The 12,674-nt window shown below is 32.9% G+C and overlaps 1 protein-coding gene across 1 annotated transcript in view; it reads right to left on the bottom strand.

The window, feature by feature from the left end:
* LOC128986646 (roundabout homolog 2-like) overlaps positions 1 to 10,302 on the bottom strand; it is a 291,390-nt gene extending 281,088 nt beyond the window's left edge. Inside the window, exon 1 of the mRNA XM_054407117.1 lies at positions 10,165 to 10,302. The gene's annotated coding sequence lies outside the window, so the exon portion shown is untranslated. The remainder of the gene's footprint in view (positions 1 to 10,164) is intronic.
* Positions 10,303 to 12,674: the final 2,372 nt, after the last annotated feature.

Here is a 12,674-nt window from a genome sequence, read left to right as displayed (position 1 = left end):
AAGTCTCATAATGCTATCTACTACTGCATGAGGGAAAACTTTAAACAGCGGTAACCGTGCATTGTTGTGTACTGTTTGTACACAAATTGTTGAGGCTTTACGCGCATTATTTGCACTGTGTTTTGTTGACAAAACAATGAAGTTACTGTGAATACGTGGGTAAATAAATTATAATTTCATTTTGAACTGTTTAATTCAAATTTGCAGGGAGTACAATTATCATACATGTGAACTGACTGAAATAAAAACTCAAACAATTCGAAGGGTAATGTTTTTACCTAATTTCGTAGACTTAATAATTTAAGACGTTCTTTTAAGGTTAATAAACGTAATATAATGAAATATTTTGAAAAAGCTATAAGTAATAAAATAAACCCCTGTCAAATGTGGAAAACATTCAAATCAATGCAAAACTTTACATTTAAGCTAAAATTGAAATAACCGGTTATCTTGTAGAATTTTATTATCATTTAATTGTATCATTATCTTGTATATAAAAAAAGGATTGTGTTTATCTGATACGATTTATATGGCCTACGTCCTACAGATGTAGCTATACTTAGTACTGACAAATAAAATACAACCTAAGCATGATTTTAAACACCCCAACTTTCAACCAAAACATATAAAACAACTAAACTGTTAGATATCAACTTGCTAGATTGAAAAATCTCAGAAGTAATCTTAATAAAGTCCCAAGTAGATCACAGCTAAGAACAAATTCAAAAGAAGGTCATTTCATTAGCAGTTTAGAATAAAACAAAATCAACACCAGCTGAAAGTAGACTCGACGGCGGCAAAGTTTTAACTCAATTTCGAAGTTAGCGACTGCCGTGATTCGCCCCCAGGTGCGGTTTTTTATTCCGAACAAACCTTTGCAATTAACATCTGTCCCTCCCCTTGATAATCTGGGGGCTGCGGAAGAAGTAATTGAATTCTAATGCCACACCGTTTGTATTATCTGAGGAAATTAGATACAGGTTAAGACTTCTTTACCATTAAAGACGAATTTGGAAAATGTTTTGAAATATCTTAGAACATACTAATGATCATTTTTTAGCAGGGTTTTCTTTAAACTATCTTTCCACCCTATACAAATTAGGGGTGGCAAAAAGGTTGAAGTATTATGCCTTGCAATCCATTTTTATTATTAGACTAGCTGGCCCGACAGACGTCGTCCTGTCCTAATGTGGTTTTATGTCAAATGCTCGTTCATTTTCAAGATGAGCTCGTTCGCATGGCTCAAACACGTCCTGGTTGAAGTTCGTTCGCTACGTTCACTCACCTTCAGGTTGGAGCTCGTTCGCTGCGCTCACTTGCCTACCGGTTCGGTTAGCTTGTTCGCTACGCTAACTCGCTTACAGGTTGAAGTTCGTTCTCTAATCTCACTCACCTTTTGGTTGCAAATTAGCTGTTGTCATAAATTTAAAAAAATAATAGTGCTGCACCCTGTTGGTAAACCTATAACCTCTTTAATGTTATTGAACATTACAGAATCAAATTGTTTAGTTGAACCAGCTTTTAAGATTCTTTAATTCTATTTAAATATGAGTACTCATAAGATTAATATGGGAAACTCCAGAGCGACGGGGGCAAAGCCCTTTTGACGGATCTGCAGCAAACTTCACACAAGCCATCCTTGAATAATGCTTAATAATGCCTGAAAGTTTCATTACAATCTGTCGAGCGGTTTCGGAGTCCATAAAGGACAAACAAACAAACAAACAAACATTGGATTTTATATACAGGGTGTATCACGAGAGGTGTCTCAAATTGATTACGGAAAACGGTTTAACGTACAAGGATGAAATACAATTATTTCCCGCTAAATCGACCCCAAGGAATAACGTAAAAATATTTTTAACTTTTTCCCAATACAGGGTGTGCCAAAAACTGAGGGTCACTAGTTCGAATCTCGGAATTTTCAAACGTAAACATATGTCATGTTATACATCATTTTAAAGGTATTTGATAGAAAAACATTTTGGCGAAAACAGAAATTAGTTATCTTTTTCCGTTTCAAAATGGCGGCAGTTTTTTGGAAAAAAATCTATATTTTTTTAATACTCTGTGTTTCCTATACCAATGCATTTATCCCTTCTCCGGTTAAATTTTCTTACTCGTTATGAAATTAGCTTTACTTTGGTATGCTACAAGTAACGGTTTTTTGAAATTATAAAAATTCCCAAAAAAATTATTTTTGAAAATTTGCAAATGCTCATTTTTCAAAAATTTCAAATAGCAACATATGTCAAGTGGGACATCATTTTATAGGTTTTTTATTTCCTAAACACTTCGTAATTTACACTTACTTCGTATCTCTTTTAGTTTTTGCGTAAATAACAAAAAACCTAATTTTCCTATATCAAATGCATGTTATTTGGGTTTAACACTAAAGGCCCAATTTGATGAAGTGTTAAACCACGTCAAACCCAAATAACATGCATTTGATATAGGAAAATTAGGTTTTTTGTTATTTACGCAAAAACTAAAAGAGATACGAAGTAAGTGTAAATTAAAAAGTTGTTAGGAATTTAAAAACCTATAAAATGATGTCCCACTTGACATATGTGGCTATTTGAAATTTTTGAAAAATGAGCATTTGCAAATTTTCAAAAATAATTTTTTTGGGAATTTTTATAATTTCAAAAAACCGTTACTTGTAGCATATCAAAGTAAAGCTAATTTCATAACGAGTAAGAAAATTTAACCGGAGAAGGGATAAATGCATTGGTATAGGAAACACAGAGTATTAAAAAAATATAGATTTTTTCCCAAAAAACTGCCGCCATTTTGAAACGGAAAAAGATAACTAATTTCTGTTTTCGCCAAAATGTTTTTCTATCAAATACCTTTAAAATGATGTATAACATGACATATGTTTACATTTGAAAATTCCAAGATTCGAACTAGTGACCCTCAGTTTTTGGCACACCCTGTATTGGGAAAAAGTTAAAAATATTTTTATGTTATTCCTTGGGGTCGATTTAGCGGGAAATAATTTTATTTCATCCTTGTACGTTAAGCCGTTTTTCCGTAATCGATTTGAGACACCTCTCGTGAGACACCCTGTATATAGATAGATGAAGATATGAGATGAAGTTTAGACTTCTGTCTATCAAGAAACGTTTTAAACAGACAAACTTAGTTATGTTGAAGATGGTGCGTGTAACTTAGTACTATCGTGCTTTATTTTTGTCAGTTTACAACTAAAACTGTACCACTGTACCTCCATCTTGAGGTTGCGGAAGAGGTAATTGAAATTTAAATGCCTCGTCATCCGTTTTTTATTAATCTTTTATTAAGATAATAAAATACAGTTTAAGACCTACTTACCCTTGTTTTGAAAAAGTGTTGATGAAATTTAACAAAAATATAAATCTCGTAGAAGTTTAAAGGCATTCGCCAAGGCTCTCGTACCTTAAATTTTCTAATCGTGTCTTGAGGACTATCTTTAATTACTACTATTTCACAATTGCACTATTTTATTCTCTGCAGTTAACATTTTTTATCTGAGATAGTAATTTAATTAAACAATGATGGTTCACTATGCTCACTTATTTGTGCTTATTTATGCTTATTTATACTTATTTATGCTCACTATTTGTCATCAATTGCTAAATAGAATTCGTAAAGAAAGCAATGACACGTTTAAAAATGTCACCGCACATAAAATACTGATAATTACAAACCTTCTCATCAGAAAATCGATGTAAAATACTGCAGTAGGAATGTGAAGTTATTGTGTTTTGATCGTTTAGCTCGTGGCTTACCGACTGCTCTTTGGCCGATCGATTTAACACATTAGATAGGCCCCACTGTTGGGTGGGGGAAAGTACAGGGGAAGGGGGTAGGGGACAGTTCTGTGGGGGCTGCAAGTTTGTCATGACACCTTGGAGAGTAGGGGTGAAAAACGGAAATGTTCTTGTCAGAAAGAAAGCGGGGGTTTCACTCAATTAGTTTAATTATGAATAATGGATAAGCAACTCAACTTTAGATTAAAGAATATTAGGTGTACATTATAAACGGTTTTAAGTAGGTATACTAGATGTACATGAAAGCTTAACATTCTTATGTGAGATTATTTACAATAGCGTACATGTTGCTCGAAATCGAGAAATTGCAAAGTATTACAGGAGTTGCTTGAAAACGAATGACGGCTATAATTTCCGATGAGTTTAAAAGAGCCAACGCAAACCACTCAATGATTATTTAACTAATGGAAATACTCACGATATTCAAAAAAGCTTAATGCATGTTAATGTGATCAACATTTCTTGTAAATATCTTATCATTGTTCAAAAGCTGATCTCGTTTTTAGTGTCCAAGAATGTTTCCCACTTACAGCCGCATAAGGTTGTCCATGTTTATCTTCTAGATAATTTACACCTGGACTGTTTACAATTAACATATGTTCTTCTTCTCACTTTTAATTTCTGACAACAGCTGGAGTTTCATAACAATGTTTGTTTCCCATGTTAATCTTATGGAGAAATACGAAACTTTAAAGGGCCCCTTGGTCTCACTCTCTAATTATTTCCCTAAAAAGAAACTTTCCTGCACAACTTCACATTACGCTCTTTCCAATGACACCAAAAACATGTCAATCGGATCAGTAGTTTTGAAATAAATTATTTGATTATTTTATTTTGTGAGTCTATATTTGCCATTGGTATTTTTTTTTTTTTTTTTTTTATGTTAGGTGACAGTCCAAACTCTGGTATTGTAACTTTCTACTATCGTCCTTTTGTAAAAAAAACTTCATTAACAGAAAGTGTAATGACAATTGATTGGTGCATAGCTAAGTCCGCAATCGATTTTTCGTGTAATAAAATCAGCGATTTTTATATTTGAAGGCGAGCACTATATCCACTCGACCACCTAGACAACCTACACGCGTATAATTGAATTTAAACCTCTGAATAAATTTGACAAGAATTGATGAAAATAAAGAATACTGATTATATAAAATCTGTATCTTTTCAACCTCTGACTTTCAAAAATTAACATAGGTCTTATGAGTGGTATTTGAGATTGAATGACTAACTTGCATAACTAAAAAAATACGTTTGAAATTATTAAAATGTTTGACACGGTAATTTTTTTTGTTTACAAATATTAGCACTTAACGAATAAATACAGAGACACTCTCTCACGTTGTAATATGTATGAATAGTTTTCTTAACCAACTAACAAATATAATCTCAATATATAATTATGAAATGTATTTCAAAATGTAGAACAAACAGTAGTGCCGTGGAAAGAAGTTAAAACACGTATAACAATAACAGCACTTGAATGCAACTACTGTAGTTACAACTGACTAATGAAATGTAATGGACTTAATACCGAGCTCTGGTTGGCTGATAAGTTTTAACAGCCAGTGAAGTTTGAACTAGTGCCAACGTTGCTGTACCTTCCCGAAAAATTGTTTTCAGACGAGAATTACATTTTCTGTTCAATTCTATATTTCTTTAAGAATGCCAAATATACTACAGTAACCTTTGGATTATATGTAACAAGCAATTAAAATCATAACGTAAGTTCAGTTGTGGTCTATTTATGTTATGACGCAACTTTTTGATTCAATGCAGAGTATACTCAAACAAAATTTTACTGGATTTCTTTCTCAAAACTCAGCTCAAATTATAAGTAAGCCTACAATGATAACCTGTTTACCGATGAAACAAACTCATATTTTGGCAACCCTGCTTCCTTTACTTTATATAAACCTAAGCTTAAATGTATTTTTGCATTGTTATCTAAAAGGTTTAATGTTGTTGAGAATTTATTGTGAATAATATTTAACGTAGTGTTTTTCTAACCTTGAAGAGCATGGTATATATAGAGTAGAAAATACATTAAATATAATTAGTTTAATGCCAAGAAAAATCTACTATTAAGTTCCCAGGTGAAATTTCAGTACCTAATAAATCAACACCGGGTTGAACAAAAGGCAAAGATCTATAATGCAATAATTATTTTGTCATGTGCATTAACTAACTTATCTTTAACAGGAGTTGTTATACCACAATAAACTCCCAATTACGCTAATCTATGTAGACAACAACCAAACAATGAATTTCAGGTGACTGGTGATGAAGTTAAGGAAGCAGATCTGCCAAAAATAAGATTTGTTCTATCCCAAAATGAGACTATTATACTTGTAATTTTAGTTGCCTTTGAAAACCCCCGTATTATCTTTACTGTCGCCAATTTGTCAAATAAATTCATAACACATTCTTTGTTGAACATGCGTCTTTGTCATAAATAAAATTACCTCGCACCGTTATTTTATTGATGAGAAATACTTTTTTTTATTTGGACGCTAAATTCACTACCTTACCCACTCGACTTTTTATGTGTATTAATCACTAAAACCCCGCTTCAGTCATCAACCCTGATAATAACACTTTTCTAACAACATGTAGTGCCTAGTTGTATTGGTATTGTGGTTACTAGGCGCCGTTATCTGTTTGACCAGACTAGACCACGTGACCTTTAAGGGCACTAAATCTCTGACCACGACCGCTGGATTAATGGACCTTCCAGTCCACTAGTCTATTTATGGGTCTTTCCGCCGTGGTTTGGCCTTTAGGCATCCCTTCGTTTCCTGGCAAGATGGTCAAGTGTGAAAAGACAATGAAAAAGCATTTTGGAATCGAGAGCACGAACACTTTTTGTTGTCAAAGACTAAACCCAAAATATACCTTTCGCAGCAACCATACGGATGTGAGTTCAAGTTTTCCTTCAATAAAATTTACATGGCAAAATATGCACTAAAGGAAAATAATAATCTTAGATCCACGTGAAGTATGTTGGCTTGCTGAGAACATAAGAGTTTCGCTACGAGAAACACATGGGGTATGTAAATACTATAAATATCATACGCTGATGAGATGAGCTGAACAAAGAGTAGTTTGTTTAAGATATCCCTTTTTATTGAGCATTGTCTGTAATATTTTGTCTTTATATAATACATTTAAGAATCGTTTAATATACATTTTTAGGGATACACTTGGCTAAACCTCCAATACAGGACGTCGTGAAGGTGGGTTTATCTCACATAGTTGTTTAGACTAACGAGAAAATACGATACTGTCGAACTGAGAAAACACAAGGTGGATAATACAATAGGCGATAAAATGTTGTGATTTCCTCAAATGGTAACTCTGGCTGAAACAATAGCACATTTGCGAAAAACACACAAGACTATTGATCAAAAATGAAATGCGTTTAAGGAAATAGAAGTGGTTTGATTATTCGTAAAAACCTAATTAGGATTTTCCTGGTTTTAAAAAATGACAAATTTACCTGTTAATGCTGATAAGATTTTAGGTTCAGAATGCTTAGCGTCTTATATTACATAGACCAGACCCAAATATGTTAAGTTTTATGAGTTGTATTAATTTTAAAAGTTTCAAATTCAGCTCTTTTATATTTCATTGACAAACATGTGGTGGAAGGAATCACAGTATTTCTCGATAATTGCCATTTATTAAATTAATTTATTGGTTTCCAATCATGAATACCATTTCATAAACGCATTACCAATATTAATGCTTGCCTAATGTCTATTTGATTAGTTAAATGTCAGTTATTTTCGATTTCTGTGACATTAACCAACGTAATCTTCGTATTTTTGTAATTAATTTTTAAGTTTGTATTAAGTATTTGTAATGTTTTTTTCTGTAATTTTTTTTTCTATTCTGTTTTGTATTTTTTTAAACTTGTTCATAAGACTGGTTTATAAGATTTACCTGAAATTTAACTTATATACTTATGTTGTATTGATAAAATGATATTGGTTCATGCTAAAACGAATTCAGAGGTGCGTTTGTTCTACTAGCTAAAATGCGATCATCTGTTTTGGAGGTTTTCGTTCATACCCCTCCAGTCACTAAATGCCAATTGGCTAAGACTCCAATTGTTTGGAATCCATTTCAGCTGAAGGTCGATTTCACCTATCAAGAAGCAAAAGGACTCTTGGAAAAAATAACTCTCTATACATTGAAGATATTCGTTCTCGTAAAGCTACCAGATTATTAATATATGATTTATTTTATTTCATATATAACGGTCTTGAACAGTTTTAATCACATTCACGCGTATGAGGTATTTCCATTTTTTCAGTTTCCAATAACCCAACCTTTTTACTATTTTTATTAGTTAATTTAAGCTTAATTAGATTTTGCAAACCATCGCACGAAAGGAAAAATCTAATATTTTAATTTGATTGCTAAGATAATATTTAGATTCACGTCAAAAGAGTGTTAGCAACAAAACAATCTAACTTGTTAACTCAAGCGTCTTAATCGAACTTAAAGAAAATAAACTGTAGTCGACAAAATGTGAAGGTCTATTGTTTATCAATGTATCTATGTTACATATGTATTGTGTTTTTAAATCATTATTAAGCAATTTTTTCCAAAACCAATAGCAATTGTTTTTATAATGCATTTGTTATACGTATTCACTGTACCGTCACATCACATATGCTAGACATAGAACAATCATTACATAAACACAATTAAATTGTCACACAATGTAGCATAATACTGTAGATACTTATGACAGAATTATTACATGACATGAATGAAGAAATAATCCTATCAGCATTACAATGTAGAGACATTTTACCCTGGATCAAATGCCAACTTTACGGTAAGGGTCGTGTATAGAGGGTTGCGCCTGCAATAAGCTGGATGCAAAACAGATACAGTACTCACTTTGCCTACAAACCCCTGTACGCAATGAAATCCAACCGTATACTGTGCTGCCAGAACACTCCCATGGATATGGTTTTATTTTACATACAATTAATTGTATTCATAACATTAATTGCAATAGTCTAAAATTTATAATTTGTGAAATAAATTTCCCGTTTATGTATGTGGAATTAAAATAACGAGCAATTAAACTTTTTTAGTTAGATATATGCTTTTATAGTCACCGGCCTTTAAAACCGATGGTATTATGAGTTTTGAAGCATTAAAATGCATATCCCATTCTGTGAAATAGGCCTACTGCATGTACGTAAGTATCGAAAGATATTCGATCAAACTGCTAGTATCAAATATTGTTAGAATATATTTCAATTTAGGTTGTGTTTCCTAATACAAAATATGTCCTCTAATTTTATCAGACATTCATCGTTTTGGTCTGTTTATGGCATTTTATCTTGGTTCATTATTGTTTCAAAATGGTTACTCCATTAAGCAAATAAAAATGAAAAAAGACACGTCAACAATCTTCTTCTAATATACTTATTCCTAGGCCTATACCAGTAGTTAAGAATCTGTGTTTTAAGTATGTAATAATATTATGTAAATACGGTGTATTCTAGCATGGTAAAATTCTAAACTAATATGAAAAGACGCTCAAAATTTTTACAGCTTGATACTATTTTTGCGTATAAACTTTAAAAAAGTTGTTTTACGTGGTTTTTTACTAGGACAAGAAGTTGGACACTGTATATAATGTTGTAGTTGAAAAAACATTATTAACCATTCAAAGAATGTTAGGTACCTGTACTATAATATATAAATTTCATAAAAGTGGGCCTTTGTGGATGTAAGTATAACTAATTACGTTTACGAGAGTAAATGAGATTTAAAACAGGAAACAAACATGAACATTAAGGAGCAGTTTGTCATACCGGTATTTTACAGATGGTGTAAATTTTTTCATGAAATAGTAGTTATGTTGGAGATAATTCTGTATAAATCCATTCTTGACAATATAAAGTGCACAAACTATAATATCTTTTGAATCCCTATGTGATTACATGTCGAAATTGACTTATCCACAAATATGAATTAACTCCCTCTCAAAAACGAAAAGAAGACCTCACGTTTACCAAAACAGCAAAATATCCCCAACAGCGATAACAACCCAAAGAGGGCAAAGTGATAAATTGCAAGACCCTAATTGATAAAATATATCGAGCGGAAACAAGCAAAACAAGTTTTATCACAAACTCTTGACCCTTGAGAGCACAGTATTGATTTATAGGCCTATCACACACGCCATCTGTTCAACGTTGTGAACACGCCGGTTCATAATGTTGATTTGTGTAACAACTAAAACTATTCCAACAATGTGACTACAGTAGTTTCTTGGTGTTTAGTGTTTGTGAATGACACTAAAACACGTGATACTTACAATTCTGTAGGCAACATAAATACAACAGTCACTATCACAATCCACTGCACTCACTCTTCAACATTCAACTCATCACTCAACTCACTGATCACTGAGCTAAGTTTTCAGTGATGACGAACACGAAACAGACCGTCGCGAACGATCCACAACCGCGCTACAACACTGAACTGAAACTGGACTCGGGACGGGAGTTCGGTCGGACGGACTACCGATCATTCCTCCCACCTCGTCCCGAGTATTCCCGAACTCATCCGAACACGCACGAACACACACTATCACCTGGAACACTTGTGTATATTTTATGCAACGGATTGTTGTCCGATTACTTCTGACTGCTGATGATTTCAACAGCCACAGCGAGATGGAGTGGACTAACTCAATAAAGTGGCAATTGGAGAGTAATTATTTCAGACCGGTCGTAATAACGTTGGAATTCGGCCGTGTTGGTTTGGGTGACCCTGGCAATCATGTACGTTTGAGTAAGGGATATGATTACTTTGTTGGAGTGTATATTCGAGATTATAAAGTGTCCTGGAATCGCAATTAATTCTGTTTTCCAATGCATTCTTCAATCGTGAGATGAAATTAATTTGCAATTGTGGATATAGTGTGTGTTTGCAAAAACACCATAGGTATGTGAAACTATAGCTGCGAACTGGTAGAGTTGTTTAACGCAAGGTTTCGTCTTCGGTTTTCAAATCCCGAATATTACAATGGATTTTTATCATTTTTGTTAGTACCACAACCTCTATATCTAGCCTGAAATAATGTGAAATACAACCACTGACTTGAACTTGCTAAAATTATAGATATTGTAAATTAGTCACCGTAGAAAGGGTCATAACCCTAGTCTGTCACTACTATCTGACTTTGTCTTGAAAAACATGAGATTAATTAGTAAGTTACAAAAGCAAGCTGCTCAGAGGACATTCACGTCGTCTAATTGTATCAATGGAATACGTTTACATGTTTCAAAATAAATACCTAAACAAAAATCATATAATTTGTTTATCTATTCTAGTGACACTTTTGTTGAAGTCAATTAAAACTCTTCAGTCTAAATTACAATTGAAATCGTAAAACGCTTGCTTTGAACTGGTCAAAGTATAATCGGAACTCAAGTGGTGGTTGGGTGAAACAGAAACATGGTGAATCGACTGATAAAACAATTTTGAAATCAATTTTCCAATCAGAAAATTTGTATCGGGATAAAAAGCGCGTAGACTAACTCTTTTTCATTTTGCGTGCAAATATAAACGATGCTTTCATTCACTACATTGATTGTTGTAGTTTGATGTAAAATTACCTATTTCTGTTCTTATTCTTTCAACAGATTTATTTTATCAAAAGTCAAAAAAGTAATTTCTAAAAATGGATTTAAAGCTTGCATAGAACGTTTTGTATTCAAGAGCAGGACCTACTTAATAATTAATCCCTCTATTCGTTTCTGATCGTTGCCAACTTTTTAGCGCATATGACAGAGAATGGACTTCTTAATTATAGCACGATACTTCATCCAAATGTATTATCCGTTCTAGGATTTTATAACGGTTCAATAACAGTAAGTATTGAATTGTTGATAAGAAGTAGTGTAGAAAAGTTCAACGGTTTTATCATTGAACTGTGCAATGCCTTCAAACCTCAAATTTACGTTCATAAATTAACACAATACTTTGAGTTTTGAGGCGTCAATATGTTTAAGATACTTTAATGTAAAATTATTATCGTAGATTTTTACACCTAACAATCCCTAAAAACACCCAAGAAAAATTAATGGTTACGATTTTGAATCAATACTAGGAGAGTTGTACTTTTTTGTTAATTAATACAAACACACCCGTTACACAGGGTCTTAGCTTACTAAAAAAAAAGTAGGCTAATCTATTTATCTACCGACATCCAGTAAATAGTTGCCCCAAAATACCAGTTACATCATACGTTTTACTAAATACGCTGACTAAATAACCGTATTGTCAAAATTTTGCTTTGCACATTATTTCCAAAGTGTTTTAACATAACTTATGAAAAAGTATTTCAACAAATGAGCTCGCTAACCACGTGCTTATTTTCCAAAATAAAATCTTTTACCACCAACCACGATACACTGATGAGGTACAAAGTTGAGAAGATTTTAAGGTAGCAGTTTGAAGTTAGAGCACCATGTAGGCACCTGTGTTAACAAGTATAACGATATTACTGTTGCACTAACTATACTTATACACTTCAACTGTAGTTGTGCAAGTGTTGTTCTGGCTCTTGTAACACTCACTAGTGTTGTTAACACGTCACACAGCACATCAGCTAGTATGTTTTAGCGTTCATTTAGCTGTTTACGATTATTGTTTTGTTGTATTTGTGTTTTCTTTTTGTTTTTTGCAATCATTGTATTTTTTTACTAGCCTATAACCATGGACTCTATAACCTAGACATTCCATCCCCATGTTAAAGTTGTAGCCAGGTTTTTCATAAAATTTGTCTTAATTGATGTGAGCCACCTATAGATTGCGCTG

This window comes from Macrosteles quadrilineatus, unplaced genomic scaffold, assembly GCF_028750875.1.
Source record: "Macrosteles quadrilineatus isolate MER2022 unplaced genomic scaffold, UCM_ALF_1.0 Scaffold_2__2_contigs__length_208266976, whole genome shotgun sequence".
In the NCBI taxonomy this organism is placed as follows: domain Eukaryota; kingdom Metazoa; phylum Arthropoda; class Insecta; order Hemiptera; family Cicadellidae; genus Macrosteles; species Macrosteles quadrilineatus.
Note: the sequence above shows the minus strand (reverse complement) of the source record. Positions and strands in the feature narration are given on the sequence as shown.